This window comes from Alligator mississippiensis, chromosome 3 (assembly GCF_030867095.1).
Source record: "Alligator mississippiensis isolate rAllMis1 chromosome 3, rAllMis1, whole genome shotgun sequence".
In the NCBI taxonomy this organism is placed as follows: Eukaryota; Metazoa; Chordata; order Crocodylia; family Alligatoridae; genus Alligator; species Alligator mississippiensis.
In genome coordinates this window covers 91,779,913-91,807,907 of record NC_081826.1, presented here as the reverse complement: position 1 = coordinate 91,807,907, position 27,995 = coordinate 91,779,913, and the positions used below count along the sequence as shown (strand labels likewise).

The window sequence follows — 27,995 nt, the reverse complement described above, 5'->3', positions numbered from 1 at the left end:
CTGGCCCACCATAACTCTCAGGTCTTTTTGTGGTATTGCAGCCTAGTCATGTATCTTTATTTCGTTTTTTAAAGATACGTTTTAAACCTCAAACCTTTTTAAATTGTGGAAAGGCAAGGACATTGGAAGTGACAGAACTAATGTAATCCAAACAACTTTACCTTTGCTCCTTCCATGCTTCAAGATTTATGTGCATTTCACACATTTAAGTATATTTACAGTCATTTTGGTGCTCCAGAATTTTACATAAGTTTCATCTTTGCAGCAAAATGCAGATTGAGTACTGGAAGCAGTGTAGCTGGACTAGCATAGCGCTCCGTTTGGTATAATATACGCCTTTCAACATTACTCTACATTATTACATTTATGCTCAATTGTGCCATTATGTACACCAGTGATTCTCAACCTCATTAGAGTTGAGGCAGCTCTTGGAAAATCTCAGCTTTTAGCTCTCATTCCTTTTTTGTCTGTGGAAGAAAAAAAAACAACCCAGGAGCAAATTTTGTGTTGCAAGAAACTCAGAAATACTACAACAGGTCAGAATGTTTTTGAAACCGTGGATTCCTATTTGAACCTTCTGGGTTTATTTTATGAATCATGTGCAAGTGTTTACACACTTAACAGTACTAATATTGTGAAGTACCCCAGGATGCCATAGCATATACTGGTTGAAACTCACTGGGATATGCTCTTCTGATTGCCTAATTGCCTTTGTGTGCATGTATGCTTGCACTTGTAACACTGCTCCTGTTTAAAGCAGGGGTCAGCAGCCTATGGCCAATGGAGCCCTGGCTTTGGTGCCTTTTGGGGCCGTGGGGTGCAGCTCTGTTTGGCCCCACACTGGGATCCAGGACTTCAGCAGAGGGGGAGTGTGACAGGGGTGGGCTTTCATGCCCGGTGCAAGCACTGGCCTGCCCCCTGTCTATGAGTCAGCCACCCACCTCTCTTACCTGCCATGCCTTGATGTAATAATATTGATGTAATAATTAGGTGGGAGGCTGCCCATTGTAGACCCCAAAATTGGGGGGCTATCTGCAGCTTCGTTCCACTCCTACACCATGGCCCAAGCCTCACAGATGGCATCTCAGGTAGCCAACTCAGTTGTCCCCTTCGCCCATTAGCTGTGGCCCCTTTCCCTGGGACCTTTGACTTCCCTTTAAGCCCTGGCCCCATCTCAGGCCAGTTGGGAGCCTGAGCTTCTCTGCTCTATATGGGCATCCCTTGTTGTGGGCCCCTGGTCCTTTGGACCCCTATCTGGGTCCTGGCCTCAGCATTGACAGGTCAGGTCCCTCGGGTTAGGCCTAAGCCCCCTGCATGCATTCAGGGATTGGGATCCCCCATTCCTGGCTCAGGTGCTTCACCCGTGGGGTTACTCACCCCAGCAGGCTCAGGCGCTTCGAGAAGCTTATTTGACTTTCGCTGGATTGGATGGATCATATAACCCACCCAAAGGTAAGGGCTGGGGTTAAGGCACCCCTACCCGCCTTTCACCGGGGTGGTTACTGGCCTGATATTTCCTGGGGACTCCCACACCACTGGGAGTCCCACCAGACTACTGACTCCTGGCAGGATGCAGTTTTAGGTCATGCCCAGGACCAGAGCCTCCTGCTCCTACTTGCAAGATAATTCCATGCAGCAGCTCAGCCAGACAATGTTTCTTGCCTGGCTCTCAGCAGTAAACTGCTCTTGTTTATATAGGTGGCCAGAGTTCTAAAATGGCCACTGTTATCAAACACCTGCTGAGTGTTTGATCTAGCTCTTAAAGTGGCAGGCACCACTGGCCTGCCCTTAAAGTGGCAGGCCATATCATAGTTGGTCGGCATGGACCCTGTAGCAGAAGGTGTTCTCCTTGCTGCATGCCACAGCTGGGCAGCAAGTGAAGTAGTGGAGGTGGCCAGGTCCTAGTGGCTGCTCATTTTATTCTGGGATTCTTCTTATTTCCCCTGCTGGGAAATATTACCAACCCCTGGTTCAAAGGGTGTATTGTCTTAGTTGCTTTGCTCCACACATCCCTTTTTGCAATCATTTACCAGCCAGTCATATCTCTTTCCCAGTATCTCTAGAGCAGAAGATCAGGGCAAAAAGGGACCCTTATCCTCTGACCTTGCTTTATGTATACATAGTATGTGAAAGCCCATACCAATATAGACAGAAGGGGAAGACTTAACTCTTCATTGGGTTAGCAGTTCCTTGTCTTTTCATATTTGTTGGGACTCAGCACCAGCATTCTCTAGTAATTCTATTTGAAGAGGAAGGGTGGAATTTTCCCAGAGCTCAGTTTGTCAGGGACAGAACTGCAATTCACTTCTTTGCTTTGGTGGTGGGGTCTGGAGTCTGCTGACTAGGGCAAAGGACAGCAATTACATATAAATTGGTATAAGTGATTGGAAACAAGTTCAAATCTGTAACAGAGCAGAAGTTCAGTGCATATAAACTGCTTCCAAGTGCCCGAAACCAGCTTAAAATAAACCTGGATGGATGTAGTATCAGACTTTACTGATTTAGGTTAAATCAGTTTATTGAACTTCTGTCCCAGCTCCCCTCCAGATTCAAGTTAACTCACAGTTCTCCAGTCTCCCAGGATACTTTGCGCTTCTCCTGCAAACCTCCCCTCACAGGGTGGGCAGACTAGTCTTGGCCCAAGCTGGCTGCTGCAGCTGAACAAGGAAGTGTGCTCTAAGTCCCTCCAGCTTCTGGCATTGCAGGCATGTAGCTGCATTTCCAGAATCAAAAGTGAATGTCTGTTAACTTGCCTACTAGTTCAATCTATGCAGTTTAGACTAACCTGTGAAGATTGATTCAAATTCAGCCTCAGGCTTTTTGACTCTTTGTACTTAGTCTAGGAGAAAGACAGAAACATTTTTCTCTTGATTATCTCTGCAAACATATGGATGGAGAAGGGTAATGGTCTTTTGACTGTTATTGATGTGGCCAAGTTAGAGGAATGAAGAGGTTGCCCTATATTAGGCTTGTTTGAGGGCAGACCAGCAGGTGAAGCAGTTGCTTTGTGATCCATGCTGCCACAGCTGTGGAGCTGAGCTGCTGCTTAGCTGTATTGTGTAGGGCTCAACTGCTGAACCCACCTCTGTGGTAGCAATCTGGAGCCAGCAGCTCTGCTTTTCCCAGGGTGAGAGGCATGTATGTATATTTTTGAAAATCTAACCTTCATAAACAGTTTATTATTGATGTTTTTAATGCAACATTATACAGATACTAATCTTAAATTTTGTTCTGCTATGCTTTCTTTAGGTTGATTGATAGCTACGCCAGCCTTAGGTAATTTATGCAAAAAAATGCACAGAAAAGTGGCTTTATCTTAACCATTCATCTTGAAACCTGCGTCATTCTAGAATAAGCCACATACCAAGTGAACTGACAGGAAACTAGGGAGGGTTTTTTGGTAGACTCCTGCCTACATTTCTTTGAAAGTTAATAGTTATTTTGTTATGGGTTTTTTTGCATAAACACATTAATGCCTCACCTTTTTCTAAGAAAATTTTCTCTGTGTCCAGAAGTTCTGGACCCCTTACAAAACAAGGAATGAATGTTAACCAGTCTAACTTTTACAAGCCTGGATGTTATGGAAATATTTTCTGAGAAGCCTATATTAAAAATAGAAATGACGACAATGGCTCTGTCTAGAGAACTGAATATCAATGTTAGAGCTAATCTGCTGATTTTGAGTATGTGTTATGTTAAAAAAAATATGCAGCCTATCTCAGCGATAGTTCCTTAGAAGTTATAGATGTGATTTTTGTCATATGTATTAAGATTTATATAAATGCTACTAAATTGTAGGATCCCTTCCCCCAAAGTCTGTCAAATTTAATTTTCTGCTCTGTGAAGCACAGCTAGTGAGACAGTGAAGCCAAGTGACATTTTACACAGTGTTTGCTGCCAGCTGCTAGAAGCCTATGGCAGTGGATGAATCCACAGTAAAGTAGCTACCAATTGGTCAGAAGAATAGATTATGTAATTCTTTCTTAATATTCTTTCTCTTGGAATGTTCATCTTTGTCCATCAGAATTATAAAGGCAAAAGTAACGAGACTCTGAGGAGCATGATGGAGCTCTATCTAGCTTCTTAAAGATTAGTTACGAACAGGGATCCTGGTTTTCTCTGATTAAAAAAAAAAAGTCCAGAATTTTCTGATTTAACCCTCCCCTCTCCAATCCATATTTTTCCATGATTAAAACAAAATGCCACTTCATATATATTTATTTAGTGGTGTTTCATTTTAATCAGGGAAAAATGTGGATTTGGGGTGGGGGGGTTTTAATCAGAAAATTTTGGATTTTTTTTTTTTGTCAGAGAAAACCAGGATCCCTAGTTTATAATTACTTGAGGCTCCTCATAGACTGTTTTGGATTAAACATTGCATCTTTTTAATAGAGTAATAATCAGTGGACAATGGGATGTCTGGATATAATGCTTATTCCTGGCCATTAATAAGCTGCCTTAAAGAACTGTTGAAACTTTCTGAATTGTTATTTATTACTTTTTTGTTTTATATTTTATTCAGTAGCAGAAAAAGACTATATAAATTTTGCATCTTCATGGCCTTTTTAATTTCCCTTCATGTTTCATTAAGATCATTTTGAATACTTGCTTATATGAAACTGAAAAGGAATATAGACATTCTGAATAGGTCAACTTTACACAAATCTAGATCTTCAGCTCACATGCCTAGAACTTGATAGATCTAGTCTACAATGCTCTATTTTCTTAACTGAGTTAGAACAAAAATCAGAGATAGGCCACTGTGAATGGCAGCACATCAAAACACCACGATAAATGTGATTCCACAAACAATTTATGCTGTTTTTGTTTTTTACCCATTGAGGAACATTTTCCCTACTGGCTGAAAAATAGGTCTACCTGTCATGTCTCGCAACATATTGCATATGTTAATCACAGCAGAGCAGACAGGTAATGTATTTAATTTGGATTTAGTTCAATCAAAAAGCAGTTATATCTTTTTCATTGTGCTGCTTGCTGTGGAAGAGCTGAGCTGCGTATAGCTGATTCTTTTGTACTTCCGTCAGTAAGAATTGAAACACATGAATAAAACATCATTATAAATATGCTAACATCAAAGTTACCTTCTTAGCAATTTTTCTACATTTGACTCGGTATAGAAATAAGCTTTTTCTTGCTTTTTAAAAAGTTGAGAGCCATTTAAAGAACTACTCTAAATTTCTAAACTTGCCATGTTCCTCTCGTATCTGGTATCTAATTCTGACATGCTTGAGAGAACCTGCCTTTTTTTTAGAAGAAATGCAATAATGCAAACAGAAGTCCACAATAATTTGTTTCTGAATTCTGGTCTACATTAGTTTGCATCCTCGGTTTTGCAGAAATAAGAAGCTGTGCTACTTCAGAAATCCCCAGAATAGCCCCACAGAAAATCATGGGGAATGTCTTTGTCCTCTTTGTCCTGAGAGGAGGAAGCACAGATGCTACATAGGGGTGTCAGGAAGCTGGGTTCCCTTCCATCTCTGCTACTGACCCTGCTGTATGAGTTTTTGGACAAGTGATTTCATGTCTTTGTGCTTTGATTTTCCCCAGTTCCTCTTCTTGTTTTTCTTGTCTAATTTAGACCTTAAGCTTTTTGAAACAGGAGTTGCCTCCTACTAGTTGTTCATTCCATGCCTAATGTGGTTGGGCCTCTGGACAAATAAATAACATTCTTGCAGCAGAATTACTTCTCTTGGTTTAGGTCCAGATGTTACACGTATTAGATAGGTGTGCAGGAAGCACCATACAGCTGTAACTGAACAGAACCTGATGGCAAATAGTCCTTAAAAATGGCAGATCCCACTTTAAGTCAATGTCTCAATGTAGTATCAGACTTAAGTACTTTAGATTAGAGTATTTTATCGAATGTCTGTACCAGATCCCATCACAAGTCAAGGTAAGTCACATTCCATTGGTATCCCAGGGGCTCCTCATGGTGTGGCCTGCTAGCATTAGCCGGTGCTTCTCTGCCCCAGGTGAACACTGGCCCAGTCCCACCCCACTCCCAGGCTGTCACAGAGAGGAGACAGAAAAGGCTGTCTCCTCTCTGCATGACTGGACAGGCATGAGGGAACGGAGCCCCCCTGCCACATGCCTCCCCCCTTTCCCCCACAGCTTGCTGGCTTGGCTCTTGGCGGTGGGGAACTGGGCCAGGTCTATGTGACAGGGGGCTCCATCCCTCCCCACCTGTTCCAGACTCCTGACACCTGCATCTAAGAGCCTCACTGGGTACTAGGTGTGGGTGGGTATAGGAACAGAGACCCCTTGCTGTGCAGGCCTCCCCCTGCTTGCTGGCTTGGGTCTTGGGAAGGGATGGGCCAGGGCTATGGAACAGGGGGACTCTGTTCCCTTGCCTGCCTGCCCCCAGTTCCTGGCACAGCAAATAGCTGCATGCAGCTCTGAGCTGCAGCCATCAGGAGGCTGGGGCATTTGGGTTAGGGAACAGATTGCATGGCCCCAGCTTAGCCTTTCCCAAGACCTGAGCCAGCATGCTGTAGGGGAGAGCCCATGTGGGAGTGGGGCTCCGTTCCTCCCCTCTGTTCCTTGTGCAGCAAAAAGCCTGGCAGTTCCAAGCTGCAGCTCAACCAGGAGGCAGGGAACAGAGCTCTCCTGCCATGCTTTCCTGCCTCCCCCCTCACCTCCCCCAGACCTGAATCAGCAAGCTGGGGCAGGGGGGGCATGGAGCAAGGGGTCCCCCCTCCAGCCACCAGCCTGGAGGCTGGACAGTAGGCAGGTGGTGTGGGGGTGGGGCTGGGATCAGGGGCCATGCTGGCCAATCAGGGGTGCTTGGCATTCTCTGGCCGCCTCCTGGGAGGAATGCAGGAGTGCCCTCAGCCTGCTGGCCTCAGCCAGTGCAGGGAGACTTTGACAGCCTCCCATCCACCCCCCCCAACAGCAAATGTCTGTTCTCTTTGAGTAAAGCGTGATACTTACAGTGCTTCTGCCCTTGGCTTTTTGAGTACTCGTACTTATCCTTGGTTGTTGTGCAAAAAACCTTTTACAGGATAATGGCTACTGGAGCACATGGACCCACTAATTGATTCTAATATAACAAATGCTTACATACTTACATGACTTTGCTTTTTCTTAATAAACCAGCCTCATTTGTGAGCAAGTCATTCCCATGATAAATTTGTTTCATGCTGTAATATTCCCTCGGTAAGGAAACACTTCCACAATATCAGTTTCCTCTATCATTTTTTAAGATTAATTCAACTTCAGGACTACAGGACACAACAGTCCTCCACAGTGGTCTCACCTATTCTTATTTTTCTCGAGTAAGTCCAAGTACTTCTCCTGCCACAAATATGCTAGTAATTTGGCAGGCTTTATGATACAGATCTTGATGAATTTTTAATAAGTAACCAATATTTAATGAAGCTTTGTGCTAGAATTTTTAGTGCAAAGAGGATGAACTGTTTAAAAAGTTCCAAGCTATGGTTGACATTTATTTTCAAATATGTTATCCCAATTATAGCAGGAAATTCTTAAACGTGGCTTTTATTTTAAAGATTTGTAACATATCTTAATCATAGCAATCTGCTGTTTAATATGTTCTATTTGGTGAAGGGTTGGAGTGGAAAAGACTGCACAGGTGCTTTTCATGCTGTACCTGTTCTCTAGGTAAATAGAGAAATACATTATCCTGTGTTATCAACACAGAAGCATTAAAATAAAATGCCCTCCCTTCTTCCCCATCTTAAATTCAAAAGGCAAAAATGGCTAGTAGATTTACATTAATATCGTCATGTTTTATCTACTGTTAATTCCACCATATGTAAGTTACTTGTGGGATACACATATAGGATTTTGGTTTCTGCTTGATTGTGTCTATTATAGTCTATTTATATTCTGGCAGTAAAGAGACTTCAAGATGTTTGTAAATAGTGGCATGTGATTTAAGCAATTTTATGTGCCAGTAGTAGAAATGAGATATGGATCCTTGAGGTTTGATTTGATTTTGTTCAATACTCATATTGAAAATGCAAACCCTTTTTGTTTTTTGTGGGGAGGAATAGAATATAATACTCTTAAACTTTTATTGTTGGAATGTTACGTTATATTGCACTACTATTATGGTGCACAAATCTATTTATAATTTTTGGGTTATCACATGTAATTCAATTGATCTGATACTATAAAACTGAAGGAGATGGCATAATGTTTTGTAATCACATTATTAACTCTTACTGTTTAAGCAATCTAAAGTGGTGCTGATAAATTTGCTGATACATTTCTTATCTCAGTAACTTTTTGCATGAAGAGAAATAATACTACTAACAACAAACTGCTTACAGTGTTAACATTTTCAGCTACCAGTTGTATGAGAGTAGTGTTCAATATGCATGAGATATGATGGCTGTTACTAGTTCCTGATAAAATCTATGTTTTTTATAAATTGAAGAGAGAGCTTGTTTGGTAATAGGTCATTATTTTAACAGATATCAAACATCAAGGTTATGAGCCCTTCTGACAATCTCGAGTACTTCAAGTTTGGTATTTTCTTTAAAAATAGTTATCTGTATACCTAGCTCTCTCTTTAGGTTTAGTATGACTCATCTTTGTCACAATGATATGTTCTGTCCACACACACACCAGCAGGTGGCTGCCTCACGTCTATCATTAAATATCAATTGATACATATTTAATCTGAAGTGGTATTTTGGGGTTGGTGGGTCTTGAATTTTAATCCTCTATATGTTCCCATCTGATTGCTTTGACTAAAGGAAAAGAGCACTTCTTGCTCTACTTAGCAGAGATTCTTTCCTATATAGAACCATAGCATCTGAAAATTAGGGTTGGAAGGGACCTCAGGAGGTCATCTAGTCCAACTCCCTACAAAAGCAGGATCATCCCCAACTATATCATCCCAGCCAAGGCTTTGTCTACCCAAGTCTTAAAAACCTCCATGGATAGAAAGTCTACACCTTCTTTGGGTAACCTGTTCTAGTGCTTTACTACCCTCCTAGTGAGAGAGTTTGTCCTAATATATAACGTAAACTTCCCTTGCTGCAACTTGAGACTGTCATCTGCCACCATGGACAACAGTCTGGCTCCATCCTCTTTGGAACCACCCTTCAGGTAGTTGAAGGCTGCTATTAAATCCCTGCTGAGTCTTCTCTTATGTTTGTTGCCTTCCACTGGACTCTCTTCTATTTGTCTACATCATTTCCGTAGTGGGGGCAAAAAGACTGGACACAGTACTCCAGATGTGGCCTCACCAGTGCTGAATAGTGGGGAATAATCACTTTCCTTGATCTGCTGGCATCACTTCTACTAATGCAACCCAGTATGCTGTTAGGCTTCTTTGCAGCAAGAGCACACTGGCTCATATTCATCTTATTGTCCACTGTAACCTTTTCTGCAGAAATGCTGCTTAGTCAGTTAGTGGAACAATCCCACTGGTGCATGGAATTCTTCCCTCCTAAGTGCAGGACTTTGCACTTGACCTTGTTGAACCTCATGAGATTTCTTTTGGCCTAATCCCCCAATTTGTCTAGGTTACTCTGAATCCTAGCCCTACCCTTCAATGTATATACTTCTCCTCCCAGCATGGTGTCATCTGCAAACTTGTTGAGGATCCACTCCATCCCATTTTCCAGGTCGCTGGTGAAGGTATTGAACAAAACCAGTTTCAGGACCAACCCCTGGGGCACTCCACTTGATATTGGCTGCCAACTATTCTAATCTGTATTATAGATTACTGCCAACTGTACTAATTGAACCATTGATTACTACCCTTTGAAGCCAATGATCCAGCCAGTTTTCTATGCACCTTACAGTCCATTCATCCAACCCATGCTTCCTTATATAACAAATAGTGAACTAAATTACATGGAAGACAGTGAGAAAAACTAGATTTAAGGTTCCTTTTCTGTCCTTAATCTTTATATTACAGCACATAAAAATCACTTATGGCCTTCCATTCCCTATAACAGGTAAAGAAAGGTGAGTATAGGATCAGTTTGATCTTGAAAATGCCTATGTTTAGGTATCTTAATGCTAAAATCTAATCACTGTGGCTTAAGCAAGTGATCCATTTGATAATTTGGTTTAAGTGCTGAGGATCTCTACACAAGCAGTGAGGGGAGATATGCCTCAGAACAATCTAATTTCCCTAAGTACTTTTACAGAGAATGAAGAGTTAGGCTCCTCTAACAGGTGATCCAGGTAACCCAGAGCTATCCAATAAAAAATGCCAAGCCAGGGGGGTTTCTCACTCTGCCACTTTCAAGAGCATAGTAGATGCCTCCATTCACTTGTGAACTATTATGCGTCATTCCACGTCTGAATTTGGACACCTAATTTCACTGGCTTGTGAGACAGAGCTATGCATTATTACTCTTTGGAACTGAAATGCCATTATGGTGCACCTCTACCTTGCATTCTGCCTGCCTTAACTCTGTATAACTCCTGCTTCAGTGCCTCTGAGGCTACAAACAGATGTTGTCTTTGGAGTGGGGTCAGAGGACTGGAAAAGGGCCAATGTGGTCCCCATTTTCAAAAAAGGGAGGAAGGAGGACCCAGGAAATTATAGGCCTGTTAGTCTTACCTTGGTCCTAGGGAAGCTCTTTGATAAAATTATCCAGGTGCACATCTGCGAGGGGCAAGCAGGGGAGTACATGCTTAGGAGCAACCAACATGGGTTCATTAGAGGCAGGTCCTTTCAAACCAACCTGGTGGCCTTCTATGACCAGGTCACAAAATCCTTGGCTACAGGTGTTCCAGTGGATGTAGTCTTTCTGGACTTTAGGAAGGCCTTCGACACTGTCTCTCACCCCATTTTCATTAAAAAATTAGGAGCTTGTGGTGTTGATGCCTACACAGTCAGGTGGGTTGCCAATTGGCTGGAGGGGCACACCCAGAGAGTGGTGGTGAGTGGGTCATTTTTGACCTGGAGGGAGGTGGGCAGTGGGGTCCCCCAGGGCTCGGTCCTCAGCCCGCAGTGTTCAACATCTTCATCAGTGACTTGAACGAGGGGGTGAAAAGCACCTTGTTCAAATTCGCAGATGACACTAAGATGTGGGGAGAAGTGGGCACGCCAGAAGGGAGGGACAGGCTGGAATTGGATCTGGACAGGTTACAGGGGTGGGCGAATGAAAATAAGATGGTATTCAATATTGACAAGTGCAAGGTACTGCACCTAGGGGGAAAGAACCAGCAGCATACTTACAGGCTGGGGAAATCCCTTCTCATCAGCACAGAGGCAGAAAAGGACCTTGGAGTCATTATAGACTCCAAGATGAACATGGGCCGGCAAATTGGGGCTGCAGTCAGGAAGGGTAACTGCACCTTGTCATGCATCCACATTTGCATCACGAGCAGGTCCAAGGACGTGATCGATCCTCCCCCTCTATGTGACATAGGTCAGGCTGCAGTTGGAATACTGCATCCAGTTCTGGGCGCTGCAGTTCAGGAAGGATGTGGACAACATGGAGAGCGAGGAGAGGCTACGAGACCTGAACCTGTTCAGCCTCCACAAGAGAAGGCTGAGAGGGGATCTGGTGGCCATCTATAAACTGGCCAAGGGAGACCAGCAGGCAATGGGAGAGTCCCTGTTCCCCCGAGCTCTACTGGAAGTAACAAGGAATAACGGCCATAAGTTGACGGAGAGTAGATTCAGGCTAGATATCAGGAGGCACTACTTCACAGTCAGGGCAGCTAGGATCTGGAACCAACTTCCAAGGGATGTGGTGCTCACTCTACCCTGGGGGTGTTCAAAAGAAGGCTAGATAGACACCTTGCCAGGGTCATGTGACCCCAGCATTCTTTCCTGCTCATGGCAGGGGGTCAGACTTGATGATCTGCTCAGGTTCCTTCTGACCCTACCAACTATGAACTATGAAACTATGAGTGCCGGGATGTGCCCCGTAACAGCTGATACACTTTACTGGCATCTTCAAACATTGGCCAAGGATGTTGTCCTGCAGACTCAGGCTCCCAGCATTCCCAAGGTTTCAGGGACCCAATCCCCACTGCCATGCCCCAACCCATAGGGGTCCCCTGCTTGCAGATGTGTACCTCGAATTGGGGCACAGCAGCATAATGTGTGCCATGGGAACCCCCTGCAGGTATGCATGGGGAAGTGCCCCAAGCTGGAGCAACAGCATGAAACAAGCTGAGAATCCCCATGCAGGTTCACTTATCCAGGGAGGAAATAAGGGAATCCCTGAGAGATAAGAAGGGGGCAGAGAGATATGACAGAGCCATAAAGGACATGTACAGGAAATATACAATGAAAGTGAGGAGCAGTTCAGGTGAGACAGAGTTTTGAGGTGAAGGTGGGCATATATCAAGGGTCAGTTTTGAACCCATTCCTGTTTATGGTTATGATGGATATGTTTACTGAACAAATAAGGAAACCACCCTGGAATGATGTTTGCAGGCAACGTGATCATTTACACTGAGAGCCTATAGGAAGTGCAAGCTGGACTGGACCAATGGAGAGAAGTGCTAGAGGGAAGAGAAATGAAGATTAGTCAATCCAAAATGGAATATATGCGCTGTGATTTCTCTGAGATACCTGATGTTGGAAATGTGATAATAGCTGAGAAACATGTTCAGAAAATTGTCAAATTCAAGTCTCTGGGGTCAACCAGTGGAATGCGGAGTTAGACAAAGAGTTGAACCATCAAATAACAGCAGGGTGGATGAACTGGAAAATGGCGACAGGAATATTATGCAAAAGGAGAGTATCAGTGAAGCTGATGGGGAAAGTCTACAAGATGTGTGTGTGGCCAGTGCTATTGTACAGAGTGTAGACATGGCCCCTAAAGAAAACTCAAGAAAGGAGGCTAAACATGACAGAAATGAGAATGCTCTAATGGATTTGTAGAGTGATGAAGATGGATAAAGTGAGGAATACCTGCATCAGAGGGTCAGTGAAGGTAGTGGAGGCATCTAAGAAAGTACAAGAGAGAAGACTGGCATGGTATGAGCATTCAGAAGAATACATGGGAAACGAAGTTACCAGAATAGCACAACCAGGAAGACAGGGACTCCCTACTTGTGGAGCATACATTCTCATCATTGGCCTCCATTGTCCAGTTTCAATCTCATGCCCCTGTTGTTATTCTTTTCAACTTCCAAAACTTTGTCCTTCATTTCTTTGTGCAGGATGATCCCAACTCCATTTCTTCTTTTGTCTCCACCACTGTTGAAGAGTTTTTAAATATTCCTCCAATCTATTTTGCTTTGTTTCCATTCCATTTCTTGTTTCCTGCACACACGCAATATGTACTTTCCTCCTTTCCAACAAGTCTGACACTTCTCCACTTCTCACTGTCATATTCCCTGCATTGAGCATCACAACTCTCAAATCCTTTCTTTGGACTAGCTTCTTCAGCTGCACGCATCCTTGGTGTGATAACTCTTGCCCATTTCCCTCAGAATCCAGACATTGATCCTGTGCATCACCTGTGAGGTACACCCTAACTAGGTTTTTTCCTTGGATCCACATCATGATGATTGGGCAGAGGTTTTTACAGCTGGATGCCCTTCCTGGTGCTAACCTCCTCCTTTATCTGGGTGTGGATGGCTAGAATTGCTCAGCCATGGCAGAGGAATTGGATTCTATATATGGGACATTTTATAAATTTGTTATATCTACCACATATAGAATCTAGTTATTGGAGGTTTGCCTTGAATGTGTCCCCCTCCCACTGCTATAGCAGGGAAAATAAATCTGGGGGGGCAGGTAGCCCCTTTGCTCTCTGTCCCCCCACAACTTCTTCTCCTGATGCCCCTTCCCCTACCTCCTTATGGTCAGACCCTTTTTTCCCTGAGCACATAGAAGTAAGGGGAAAATTTGAAAACACTGAAATAAACATGTCTATAGTAATTTGCCTATAGACATATTTCTACAGGTACTTGTAGACTTAATTCATCCAGAATTGATATATTTTACTTTTTTTGAAAATTCTGCAATGTTTAGCACAGGTACTCCAGAAACACACTTTTAAGCAGCATTTTTGTATCTACTTATGTAGTACAAACTGCATGATATTAATCCAAAGCCAAAAGGCTCATGATTTACCATCTAGTTCATTGGGCTGGGCCCCAGCATAGTCAACAGTGTTTTAAGCCATGGTGACCCCATAGCTCAGCAGTACTCAGGAAGTGTGTATACTCCAGATATACCCCACACAATGAAGGATCCATGTGCAAATGGAGGGAACCGGGAGTGCTTTTTACAAGTCCTAGGATCCTCCAAAAATGTATATGCAGATTTCACAGATTTCATAGACATTAGGGTTGGAAGGGACCTCGGAAGATCATCGAGTCCAGCCCCCTGCCTGAGGGGCAGGAAGTCAGCTGGGGTCATAGGGTCATAGGAGGGTCAGATGAGGTGCAAGACAGCCTAGTCTGGCTTTACCTCCTAGAGGCAGGGCCTCACTAGTCATATAAGATAGGCTGAGAGAGGGGGGTGTCAGAGGGATTCTGGATGAACTGTTTAGGTCCCTGTTTGGTGATGTTTGCCAGATATTTAAGGCTGGTAAAGAAAGAGAAATCACTGGAAATGGGAAAGAAAAGTGCAGTTCAGTTGTGAGAGTGAAGCGGAAGTCAAAATGTATTCAAAGTAGTGGCTCACCATAACTTTACAAGAGTCAGCACTGAGAAGAATTTTGATCAATGGGCATTACCATATATCTTATTTAGATGTGCTGCATCTATCCTTTAGGTAAGTTTTCATCTGTATGTCTGCCCAATATGGGCCATGTGTTTTAGTCATGCTCGGTGTGGGCTGAATTTAATCAACTTCCTAGTTCGTTTCCACTACTGAGCACATGCTGCTTTTGGCAGCAATTTAATTATAGACAATGTGTTTAATGAGTATTTCTTGTATGTGAATATAAGACAAGGAGCTTATTTCCACATGCTGATTGGGAGAAAAAAACCTCATCTTGTATTTCAGTAAATATAGCCCAACAAATTTCACTAATGTTGGAATGGATTTGTGTGTCTCTTGTAGCTCTGTTATTACATAATACTACCATCTAGCTTTTTTGTCTATGTTTATAAAGCATACTTTATAAAGGAAGGAAAGCATCATTATGTGCATTTTACCAATTGGGAAACTAGGGCACATTGTAAAGATACAACCTTGGGAAAGGGACAGAGCTGGGATTAGGCTTTGGGTCAACAGATGGTTATGTAGGTAGCTGCTTTTACCTGGCACATGGCTTTCTGACCCATTTTCCTTAGATTTCTGTGATTTTATTCTTTGCACTGGTTAATGGTTGTTTGACCTCAATTGTGAATGCCTCCCCCACCAAAAAATGAAGTAATTCTTCAAGTAAATTCTGAGAATGGGAGTGGGAAAAAAGTCTGATATCAAAAGATGTTGTAGAATTTTCATAGAACAGAACCTTTCCAAACAATCCGCCTGATTTATTAAAGCGATGCCATAAATTCTAGGCAGTATGTGGTGATGTTACTGATATATCAGGAAATGTGTTGTCCTAAAGCTGATTGTCTCACTGAGTTATGCCTTGTACCAGAGATACAAACTGTACTTACAGGTGCTATCTTTACATTATGAAGCAAACAGGGAGGGTGAAGACATGTCATGGGATTCAGTCCATACTGTCCAAGTACAGATGGTCAAAAAGCCCAATGCTGAATCTTTGCAGGTTAGTCTGAGCTGTGTAGATTAAACTGATAAGCAAATGAACAGACGTTTACTTTTGAATCTGGAAATGCAGCCACATGCCTACAGTGGCCCAGGCCAGAAGCCCAGGTGCAGTAGAGCACGTCTTCTTGCTCAGCTAGAGGAGACAGATTGGGCCAAGGTTAGCCGGCCAAACCCCGGCTTGCAGGGGAGTTGCAATGCATCCTGGAGGCTGAGGGACTGAGAGTTAACTTGAATCTGGAAGGGATCTGGGAAGAAGTTCAATAAAGTGATTTAACCTGAATCAGTTAAGTCTGATACTGCATCCATCCAAGTTTATTTTAAACTGGTTTTGGCCATTTTCAAAGTGGTTTACGTGCACTGAACTTCTGTTGTGTTACAGGTTTGAACCGGTTTCCCATCACTTATACCTGTTTATGTGTAATTTCTGTCTCTAGCCAGTTTGTGTTTCTCTACTAAAAACCCCTAGAAAAGTCTTGGTCAGCAATAACTGTAGGGAGAAGATGTTTGTGCTAATTTAATTGACTATTATACCATGTGTGCATGTGTGTGTGTGTGGGAGATCAGGAACTGTCTGATTTATACAAGAGGCAGGTCATTTATTCCGTTTCAGAGAAGAATCACCACTGACCACAATTCTGTCTGGTGCCCCCTCTCTTCCTTCTGCCTCCTTCCAAGAAACAGGAAGAAATATGAAGCCTCTTCTCTATACACACTCAAACATTTTGATTCCAAATCATCAAAATACAGAAATGATATTATAATCTGCCAAATATGTTGTAAACTACAACATATCCAGATACTTCATGTTGTGCTCTTTTGTCACTTTTTGGGTAGCTTTAGCAGTTTGAAGATTGAGAAATAGGTTCTAAAATACCATTGCCTCATGACAAAGTTGCTGGGTGCTACCATAGTAACATACAGAAGAAAAAATAGCAGCATTATATGTTTAGTATCACGATCAGTATGTTGTAGGCACTAGAGCTCATTACTTAAAATGTAAAGTGATTATCCATGGCTAAAATATACATGTAGGAATCCTACTTCAGAGTGTCGAGTAGCTATTTGTTTCTGAACGTGCATGGGCATATGAATAAGAGTGCATAAGTGCTTTCTGGATGCACATTCTTGTTTTTAAAAAAGGAGATATAAACATATATTAAAAATAAATTTGCAAAACACAGTAAATCAACCCAAGCTTTCTTTCCTTTCCTTTACTTCTTCCCCACTCAATTATTTTTTTGTTTACTTTTTGCATGCTGGCCTAAGTTTATGGGCTTGCTCAACTGTAATTGAAAAGAGGGCAGAACAGTATCTTGACTGCCTAGCTAGCAGACTATTCACTGGATCAAATTGCCTCTAAGACTGGGAAGCTAATTTTAAATATTCAATACTTTTTATTATTGCAAACTAGTGAAAGAGCCATTAACATTCTGTCTTATGCTTCTAAATTGTTTCTGTTTTCTGCTATTATTTTTATCTAATTCTCAAACTTACTCTGCCTATGAAAAAAGTTGCATGGAAAGGACTGCACATTCATATGATCAGCATTAACATCTGTATTAAAAAAAAGAAAGTAAGTACAATCCTGGACAAACCAAGATGCAGGTAGCAAGAAAACTCTTTTGGAATGCACTCTTATGCTGATGGTACCAAGCAAATCCAGTTCTGCTCTCTGTGATATAGCTGTATGCCACACACTGAAAATTTAAGCATCTCTTGTGATTTCACTTGAAGCTTTTATAGCCAATGTAATGAGCCCTTCAGCATTTTTTTTAAAAAAAGCACATTCAGCTGTAGTATACTGCAAGATGCACATCAAGGGGGCTGTTAATTGATAGCAGATATCATAAATTCATTCCATATGAATGAACTTATGATGTTTCAGCTATTTTATTTGATACAATCTCAGATGAAAACCAAATGTATGAGAGAATACCTATAATATATAGTAGTTAACCATCCATGCCACTCTTTCTTTTTTTTTTAAAGTAGTATATAACTATAGTAATGTTGAGGGGATATTGCCACAGTGGTCCAGGGAATATGTGAAAGGCAAGAATTTTTGCAGGTGATATATTTTATATTATATATTGGGGTAGAAGCAAGCACAGCAGATGGAGCAAAAGCTTGTTTAAAACTATATGTAATAAAATAATGAAAACAGAATATAAGAAAAGTTAGCAGGTAGCCAACAAGCAGGAGGGATGCAGTAAAAGCCTGATAATGGAAAAACAAGATTGTTTAGGAGGGTTGTTATCCCCTGTGAAGTCCAGAGATTACTGAATATCATCAGGTACAGAGTATAATGGACCATGAAGTCCATGTCTGTGTTAAGTCACTGGTACTTAATGTCCAATAGGCTAATGGATTTTTGCCCCCCACGCTCATCTTGTAAAGGTGTTGGGTAGATTTCCTTTGAGCATAAGAATTGTGAGATCAGACAGGGAGTGATTTCCTGTCCCCACTTACCCCCATTTCCCCCCCCAGTGAAAAACCTGTGTTCTAGTGCCCGTGTCCTTTATTTTCTCTTGGTGATCATTATTTTGGTGCTCAATTGTTGTCTGGTTTCACCCACATAGTTGCCATGAGAGCATTTAGTGTACTGGATGAGGTATACCTTATTCTGGGATAGATATATATATATGATTAATGGATTCTGATAGTTTTGCTATGGGGATTATTATGGCAATAGAGATGTCTTGACAGGTCCTGCATTTGTTTTTAGGCAGATCTGGGTCCCACTGGGTACCTGTTGGTCAGCAGGGGTTGTGTCTACATGAGATGCTCTACTGAGCAGTGGACTAATTTACTGCTCAGTAAAGCATTACCATCTACATGTGTGCAGAATTTACTGTGCAGTAAATCATTGTACTGCACAGTTAGGTACTACCTGTAAATGCAGGTAGTACATACTGTGGAGTAGATTCATAGATTCATAGGTTGACTATATGAGGGTTGATGAGGGTTGATGAGGGTTGACTATATGTCTATATGAACTCTCCAGGTTATCTGCATCCCTCTTGAAGTGCGGTGCCCAGAACTGCACGCAGTACTCCAACTGCGGTCTGACCAGCGTCCGATAGAGGGGAAGTATCACCTCCTTGGATCTGTTCGTCATGCATCTGCTGATGCACGATAAAGTGCCATTGGCTTTTCTGATGGCTTCGTCACACTGCCGACTCATGTTCATCTTGGAGTCCACTAGGACTCCAAGATCCCTTTCCACTTCCGTGCCACCCAGCAGGTCATTCCCTAGGCTGTAGGTGTGCTGGACATTTTTCCTCCCTAGGCGTAGCACTTTGCATTTCTCCTTGTTGAACTGCATTCTGTTGTTTTCTGCCCGCTTGTCCAACCTGTCCAGATCTGCTTGTAGCTGTTCCCTGCCCTCCGGTGTGTCCACTTCTCCCCATAGCTTTGTGTCATCTGCAAACTTGGACAGAGTACACTTCACTCCCTCGTCCAAGTCGCTGATGAAGACATTAAAGAGTATCGGTCCAAGGACCGAGCCCTGCGGGACCCCACTGCCCACACCCTTCCAGGTCAAAACCAACCCATCCACTCTCTGGGTGCGACCCTCTAGCCAATTCGCCACCCACCGGACTGTGTAGTCATCCAAGTCACAGCCTTTTAACTTGTTCACCAGTATGGGGTGGGATACCGTATCGAAGGCCTTCCTGAAGTCTAAGTATACGACATCTACCCCTACTCCTGTGTCCAGGTATTTTGTAACCTGGTCATAAAAAGAGACTAGATTAGTCAGGCACGAACTGCCTGCTATGAACCCGTGCTGGTTTCCCCTCAGCATAATTTGTCCTGCCGGGCTCTCACAAATGTGAGCCTTGATAATTTTTTCAAAGACTGTGCCAAGGATGGAGGTGAGACTGACTGGCCTATAGTTGCCCGGGTCCTCCTTCCTCCCCTTCTTGAAAATGGGGACCACACTGGCCCTTTTCCAATCCTCCGGGACTTGCCCCGTACACCACGTGCATTCAAATATTCCCGCCAGTGGCTGTGCAATGATGTTGGCCAGTGCCTTCATTACCCTCGGATGGAGCTCATCTGGGCCTGCCTACTTAAAGGCATCCAATTCTTCCAAGTGACTCTGCACCATCTCAGGGTCTACGCATGGTAGTCTGGCGCCTTGCTGCTGCCTCTCTACAACCCCAGTGAGAGACTTGTCTTCCCCCTCTCTTAGGAACACTGAGGCAAAGAACTTGTTGAGGAGTTCAGCCTTGTCTCCCCTGTCCGTCACCAATTGCTTCTGCCCATTTAGTAGGGGTCCTATTCCTCCCTGGGCCTTCCTTTTACTCCCTATATATCTAAAAAACAATTTCTTGTTATCCTTTACTTGGGATGCCATCCTCAGCTCCATGGTAGCTTTGGCCCGTCTAACTGCCTCCCTACAAGCGCGAACAGAGGCGGTATACTCCTCTTTGGTGATCTCTCCCTGTTTCCACTTTTTATGTGCTCCCCTTTTGGCCCGCAGGCTGCCCTGGATTTCTCTGGTCAGCCAAGGAAGCCTCCTGGCCCCTTTCTCTCTTTTTCCTCTCATCAGGATCATCTCCCTTTGTGCCTGAAGGATCATTTCCTTAAGGCGCAGCCAGCCTTCTTGGGCTCCCATCACTTCAAAACTCCTACTCTGCAGTGCATCCTTGACTAATCGCCTGAGTTCATTAAAATCAGCTTTCCTAAAGTCTAGCACTTTCACCCTACTAGTTACCTTGCCCACTCGACGTCTTATGAAGAATTCTATTATTAGGTGATCACTGTCCCCCAGATGGCTACCGATCTGTAGGTCCCCTACCATGTCGTCCCCCGTTGCCAATACCAGATCCAGTAAGGCATTCCCCCTAGTGGGACCGTGTACCTCCTGTGTCAGGTGGAGGTCCTGTACACAGATTAGAAACCTGTGTGAATGGTGGGACTTTGCTGTCTGTGTCTCCCAGCAGATGTCTGGGTAGTTTAGGTCCCCCATGACTACAGCCTCCTTATCTTTTATGGTCTCTGAGAGCTGCCTCAGGAGCCCCGAATCTAGTTCTTCCCCTTGGTGTGGGGGTCTGTAGCAGATCCCTACCACCAAATCCTTTTCTCCTTGCCCCCCATGTAACCTAACCCACAATCCTTCTACTTCCTCATCCTTCGATTCCGTCTTGATGAGGGTCGATGTATACTGCTCATTGACATAGAGCGCAACCCCTCCCCCTTTCTTCCCCACCCTGTCCTTTCTGTACAGCCTATAACCCTCAATATGTACCGCCCAGTCGTGGGATGAATCCCACCAGGTTTCTGTTAGCCCTACTAAGTCATAGGTGTTTTCTGCAAGCAGGAGCGCTATTTCATCCTGCTTGTTCCCCATGCTCCTAGCATTAGTATATAGGCACTTGAGCCTTGTGACTGGTGCCTTTGCTGCCCCCCAGCTCCGAATCCCAAGGGGCCCCTTATTTCTTCCCTGCTTAAATAGAACAGATACTGACTGGGAGCAAATTTGTTCCTAGTCTGCCACAACAATAGGGGGGGTACAGAGGATGGGGAACTCCCCTGGCCAGCTGCTGGTTCCCCCAGAATCTGGGAGCTGAGCAGTGCCTAGACAGGGTAGTTCATGTGTTCTCCCTGAGATTGGCCCCCGAGTTGACACTGCTCAGGATGGGACAGTTTTTTGTTGCGTGGGCCAGCGGAGTGTTGGGCAGGAGACACTAAGCCACAGCACAGAAGTATAGGAGTGGATATGGGGCTTTTGGCCCACCCCTGGGCCCACCCACAAATTGTGCCCTCCTCCAGGAGGCACCAGTTACTCCTGCCGATCACTTAAACTGGTTTATGTGTAACTTGTGAACCTAGTCTTTTGATTCCAAATAGCAGAATGGAATCAAATGGTGGGTACTCTTTTGAAGACTTAAATGCTACTTCAGTAATTTCTTGTTCTCATCTTTTACTTGTCTGGAATGTGAATATCACAACATCTCTCCTGAATTCAGGTGTCATGTATTTTAGATACTTGCACAGGGCTAGCTTAGGCTTCTGCTTTAAAATGTCTTCTTGATTTCACCTGGGCTAGGGACAGACATTACACATAAATCAGTTTAAGTGATCAGAAACTGGTTTAAACCTGTAACAGAACAGAAGTTCAGTGCACATAAACCAGTTTGAAAATGACTGAAACCAATTTGAGATAAACCTGTTTCAGAGTAGGGTGGGGGTAGATTTAGCCCCCAGTGTTGGGGGAGGGAGTGGGGATGGGGCTGGAGCAGGGGCTGCTCAGCCGGGGTGGGGCACCAGACTGAGCTGTGTGGAGGGTGGTTCCCACCATTGTGTATATCCTGAGAAGGCATAGGTGGGTATGTGGCCCCAGATTTGTGTGGGGCAAGGCAGCATGCTGATGCAGGCTGGGGCCAGGGCTGCATTGGGAACAGCCCAGCCCTAGCCCCAGCCCACCCTTCCCCATGCAAATCGAGGGCACATGCCCCCATGCCCTCCTGGAAGTGTGTGTAGCTGTGGGAGCCACCCCACATGGCTCAGTCATGTGCAGTCCTTGCCTCTGCCGCAGCCCAACTCCCTCCCCCACCACTGGGCCAGTCTGGCCTTGTCCCACATGCAGATCTGGGGGCACATGCCCTCATTCCCTCCTGGGGTGTGAGCACCAGTGGGATCCACCACCCCCTCCCCATGCTCCCCTGGATGAGCCTCTTACAGCTGTGTCCCATGCTCTACCCCGGCTGCACAGTCTCAGCCCCACTCCCTCATCATGGGTGCGTCAATTTGCCCTCCCCTCCCCCACCCCTTAAAAACAAGAAGACAATATAAAGGGGTACCTGAGCTGGAACTTCAAGGGAGAAGGAGTACACTTGTTAAAAAAAGGTTGAAAACCACTGTGCTTGCTAATGCTGAGAGGTGTCTGTGTAAGGCAGACAGGACAGTGTCCGCTTAGGGCTTTTTGGAGCTAATTAACAGGTAATGTCCCTTCATTCTTTCCTTGGAAACAAGCTGTTTAAAAAGAGCTTGAACTAATGAGAGAAGCTTTTGCTGTCTTGATGGGGTGCTAAATTCACTGTTATCAACACCATGCTGGCTCCCTTGTTGGTCAGGAGCAGCAAGGGGGGAGGGGACCCTTCTCTAATCAGAGCATCCTGCCTGGGCCTGTCCATATCCCAACTCAGCTCAGCACTGTACAAGGGAAGGGAGAGATGCTCCCGCGCCCCCTGGCTTCTACCCATGCGCCTGCATTTCTTCAGTCCATGTCTATGTACTTGCAAACCAGTTCAGCCTAGCTAGGTTAGACCAACCTGCAAAGATCGAATCAATTCAGGCTCAGGCTTTTTGAATGTTTGTCCCTAGCCTTGTTGCCTAAATCTCCATGAGTGCCAGCACTCAATAACAATTAAAATGTGAAAAGTATCCATGGTAAATTTTTCAAACATAAGACCAGAATAGAAACAAATACTTAAAAAATATTTTAGGTCGCTAAATAAGCATTGATTTGATTTTAATTTTTTTTTTATTTCTCCCTGCAAATTTCAAAACTGTAGGCATTGTTTGGCATTTGCATTGTCATGGCAAATTCTTTGTAAATATTCTGCTCCTTCTATGATCATAATTATTCACATTTAAAAATGCTCTGGAAAATGGAAAAGTATGTTGTGGCTCAAATGTACCCCCTGGCAAAGACTGTGTTTTTAAGAGTGTTGATTCTGAGATCTATCTAAATAAATAGCTGAATGACTCTTTACTAGAGTGTAGGGCCTGATATTATTTTGCTCCATTTTACCCTAATTTTAAATATTAGAAGGCAGAATTAAGAGTTCTGCCTGTAAAAATCTGATATACAGTTGAATGTGATAGTATAGATGTTTTGCTGTCACTGCTTAGATCCCTTATAATAGAAGGAACTACAAGATAATTTAAAGCATCTTGTTTATGGGAGCTGAATCCTTGAAGCTAAAAGTGGCTTTTGAATGTATTTCAGGGAGTAATCAATGATTGGCAAGGTTTTAACAAGAAGATCTGCTAGCTCTTTCTCATCCCAACTAACCTCTCTATCTTAAGGTCCCTTGACCCACAGGGGTGCTGGATTTGTCCTAATGTGGATAATTGTTGGAGAGTATGTTAAAAAGAAACAAGTCTTCAGTGGAGTGAACTGAATAGAAACATAGTGATTAAATAAACTGTCAATAAGAATTTGTGTCAATTACAAGAAGATACTTGAATTATCTAGTCTCTGACTGAAGTCTTTTCGTTGCCCCATAGTTCATTATGAAAATGACGGTGACAATTTATATCTTTTGAGTATTCTCCTTTCAAATATAACAAAATACTTATTACATTTTGAGACTTCTTTTTTAGTTAGACTGGTGTATGCTTTTAACTATGTATGGATCCATTTCACAAAGAAAGAGAGCTAGTACCATTAAGGTGAATAGTGTTTTATGACTTTTGTGTGTGAGAACAGAGATTTCTGATTCTAGGGAGTTCAGAGGGATGGTTATAGACTCTATTCCTGGTGTACAGAACATCTGTGTTCCACTGCTGCCTTTGAAAGGGCTGAAAGCAGGAAACTATCTTGAAGAGGAAGCAAAAATATGTCAGCATTTGATAAATACTCCTAAAGGCTGAAGTGCAGCACCAGTCATCAGAGCATCCGTTTCACATGTTTCTAACTACTCTGTAAATAGTCCTGAAAAATATTTATTTTAAAATAATTTATTTTCATGAGCCTGGGAGTTAGGGCTACAGCCTCTGAATTAGAACTTCCTCAACCTTAAATGCCGAACGCTGCAAGTGAGAGAGGAACAACAGGGGGAGAAAAACCTGAATCACACCCAGCTCACTCCCTTTCAGCCTTCAGTCTCCGTCACTGTGTTCCACAGGATACTGGGGAGGATAGACCTCTGGGTCTGACCCAGTTAATGGCCATTCTTATCTTCTTATTTAACTCTGTTAACAGCTATTAGTATTTATATATTATTTATTATTACAGCTGACATGAAGTAATTATATGTATGTGTGTATGCATGTGTGTGAGTGTATATATATCAAAAGTTCATAAAATATTTTAATAACTATATTTTCTTGTTTAAGTAGCTGTTTTTGAGAGGGACTTCATGAGTAGTTGAATACAAAGTAGTACCCTTTTTTATGAAAGCAGAGTTGAATGAAATGTACTTCTTCAAAATCCCTTTTATGAAGAAAATAGAAAAGGGATAATATAGTGTGTGTGTGTGTGTGTGTATATGTATGTATGTATGTATTGATGTGTAAACACACACACCAATATTTAAAATATTTAACTTTTTTTTTAAGATTTGGAAAATGTGAAAATATTGGAAGTTTTCTTTGTGACTCAGAAATGTTGGCAAGATCCATAGCTGACTGAAACCCAGAAAAACTGGCAGATTAATTTTTTGGGGTGAGGGAGGGAAGTTTTTTTGTTTGTTTGTTTGTTTGTTTTTAAATATAACATACCAGTCCAGTTTCTTACGTCAGAATTCAGTTCTGGAAACACTGTGGGACTAACTTAAGTCAATGAGGCTACTCACAAAAGTGATGATGGAGCCAATAGCCAGGAATCTTTCAGCTAGGCAACTTTGTGTACTCCTCATTTAGTTCATAGTTTGGTTTCAAGTCTCTCTACCAAATCATTATTGTGTTCTTTGTTTAAAAAAAAAAGGAATATTGTTGTGATATAATAATTGAATTTTGTTTGAGGTATGGTAACTATATCAGCAATATTAACCCCCCTCCCGTCTTCCCCTCCCCCCCCCGATTATATTGGTGTCATTTCTGACTAGCTATCTTTATCTGAATGAAAAAAGAGATTCGGAATCACAGATGTAAATTACTGATTTATGAAATGACTACTTAAAATATCAAAATAAGATGAATTGCTGAGCTGAAAGGTATTTAAATTCTGAGTGCACATTTGGTTTTTATGGTGCTTTTTTTTCTTCTTTTAAATATGCCAGGCATTGGCTTGGTGGGGGAGACAGGAAAGGCAATGGAAGCCAATGGATTTGATAATAGCACAGATTTTAGTTTAGATTTTATTAACTCTGCTTTTTATGTTATAATTGATAATACAACATAAAAGCCAGAGCAATCAAATCAAAATGAAATATTTTGACTTTATATAAATGAAACTCTTTGACTTTATCAGAGTAATTTGTTTTTCCATCTGAAAATTTCAGTCAGCCCTAGTCAAACAGTCCCTTTGACTGACTTCATTTCTTTTTAATTCTTACCACTATTAGCATTGTTGTCACGTTTCCTTATGGGCTACAGCATGTTGCTGTGTGACTATAACTGTACAAGGTGTTTCAAAAGTAATGGAAAAATGGCTGCCCAAGCTGTATGTCTGCAACAAAGTGGGAAGCTATACAGCAGTGGCAACATTGATGGCAGCCTTCTCAAAGATTCTTGTTGTTTTGTGCTGAACACATGTGATGCTAGTGAGCATGTAAACAACATGGCTACACAGATATTAATGTTCATCAAAAAAAAACAGTGTTCTATCACTTGTTTTTGTGGGGGGGCAAAAGTATGCTGCCTAGTGAAAGTTGCCATAGGAAAACTATGGTCTATGATTAGGTGGAGAAGTTCAAATACAACCAGAGTAGATCAGCCAATTTGTGGTGCAGGAGCTGCTGTCACAAAACCCATAAAACTTATCTGAGGATGATGTCAAAAACCTTGTGACTTACTGGAACACCCATGCTGCAAAGCAGAGTGACTGTGTAGAGAAGCAATGTGAGTCAGTAAATGATCATTGCATACAAAATAGCTTTATTATGAAATTGCTGTTAGTTTCTGAAACACATTTGTCTGTGCATGTGGAAGATATCTAAATACTTGAAAAACAAGGGTGGTCACCTGCCTTATGATACTATACTGGATCTTAAATAAGCTATGTCTTATGTGAAATTTTTTTACTATAATAGGGAAAGGACATGATTGTCTGAATGTTGGTCTTTGCTTCATCTCAAAATGTCTTGTATAGACTTCATAAACATTAGGGTCTGGAAGGAACCTCATGAGATCGAGTCCAGTCCCCCTGCCAGAGGAAGTCTGCAAGGATCAAATGATCCCAGCAAGATAAACATCCAAACGCCTTTTGAATGAGTCTAGAATGGGTGCTTGCACCACCTCTGGAGGGAGTCTGTTCCTTGGACTGTAAAGAAGTTTTTCGTTATATCAAGTCTGAATCAGCCTTCTAGAAGGTTGTGGCAGCTAGACCTAATTAACCCTTGGGGAGCTCTGGTGAACAAGTGCTCTCCCAGATCCTGATGCACCTGCCTTACATACTTATAGGCTGCCACCAAGTCCCCCCTGAGCCTTCTCTTTGCCAGGCTGAAGAGTTCCATGTCCCTCAACCTCTCCTCATAAGGCTTGCCCTCTTGGCCTTTGATCATATGGGTGGATCTCTTCTGCACTCTCTCAAGCTTATCCACATCCCTTCTGAAGTGGGGGGCCCAAAACTGGATGTAGTACTCCAGCTGTGGCCTCACTAAGGCCGAGTAAAGTGGAAGGATGACGTCCCTGGTGGATGCATGCCAGAGTTTGGTTTGCTTTGCCAGCCATGGCATCTCATTGGTGGCTCATGTTCATCTTGTGGTCAATCAAGACCCCCAAATCTCTTTGGGTCATGGTGCTAGCAAGTATAGCACTGCCGAGCTTTGGTCTGGCCACTTTGCAAGTGTGTGCAGGTTGGTCTGTATCCCCAGCCTATCCTCCAGGGTGACCGCCTTCCCCCATAGTTTAGTGTCGTCCGTGAACTTTGCCAGTCCTCATCTGACCCCCAAATCCAGATCATTAATGAAGATATTGAAGAGTACCGGCTCAAGCACTGAGGCCTAGGGGACTCCACTGGTAACCTTGTACCACATTGATTTGTTCCCATCAACTAGTACCCTTTGGGTCTGACCCAAGAGCCAGTTTCCCAGCCATCAGACCATGAGATGATTGAGGCCACAGTTCCCCAGCTTGGTCATGAGGACATCATGGGAGACCAAGTCAAAGACCTTCTTGAAATCCAGATAAATGACATGAACCTCGTCTCCCTTGTCCAGGCAGTGTGTCAGCTGGTCATAGAAGGAGATGAGGTTGGTCAGGCAAGACCTTCCAGTAATAAAACCATGTTGGCTGGTATTTAGTAGGTTGCCTTCCATTAGCCTGTTGTAGATGGATCCCTTGATAATTTTCTCTACGATCTTTCCAGGGATGGATGTCAGACTGATAGGTCTGTAATTCCCTGGATCTTCCTTCCTCCCTTTCTTGAAGATTGGGATCACATTGGCTCTTTTCCAGTCTTCCAGTACATGACCCAAGCGCCACGAGCTTTCAAATGTCTTGGCCA

The 27,995-nt window shown here is 43.0% G+C and overlaps 1 protein-coding gene across 5 annotated transcripts in view; it reads left to right on the top strand.

Annotated features, from left to right (window-relative positions):
* The window catches only part of DLGAP1 (DLG associated protein 1), a 735,970-nt gene that overhangs the window by 67,936 nt on the left and 640,039 nt on the right, over positions 1 to 27,995 (top strand). For 2 of the 5 annotated variants that reach the window (XM_059724194.1, XM_059724195.1), the window contains exon 1: positions 3,004 to 3,138. The exons of the other annotated variants lie outside the window; for them this stretch is intronic. The gene's annotated coding sequence lies outside the window, so the exon portion shown is untranslated. Of the gene's footprint in view, positions 1 to 3,003; positions 3,139 to 27,995 lie in introns of those variants that run through there. 5 annotated transcript variants of the gene reach the window in all.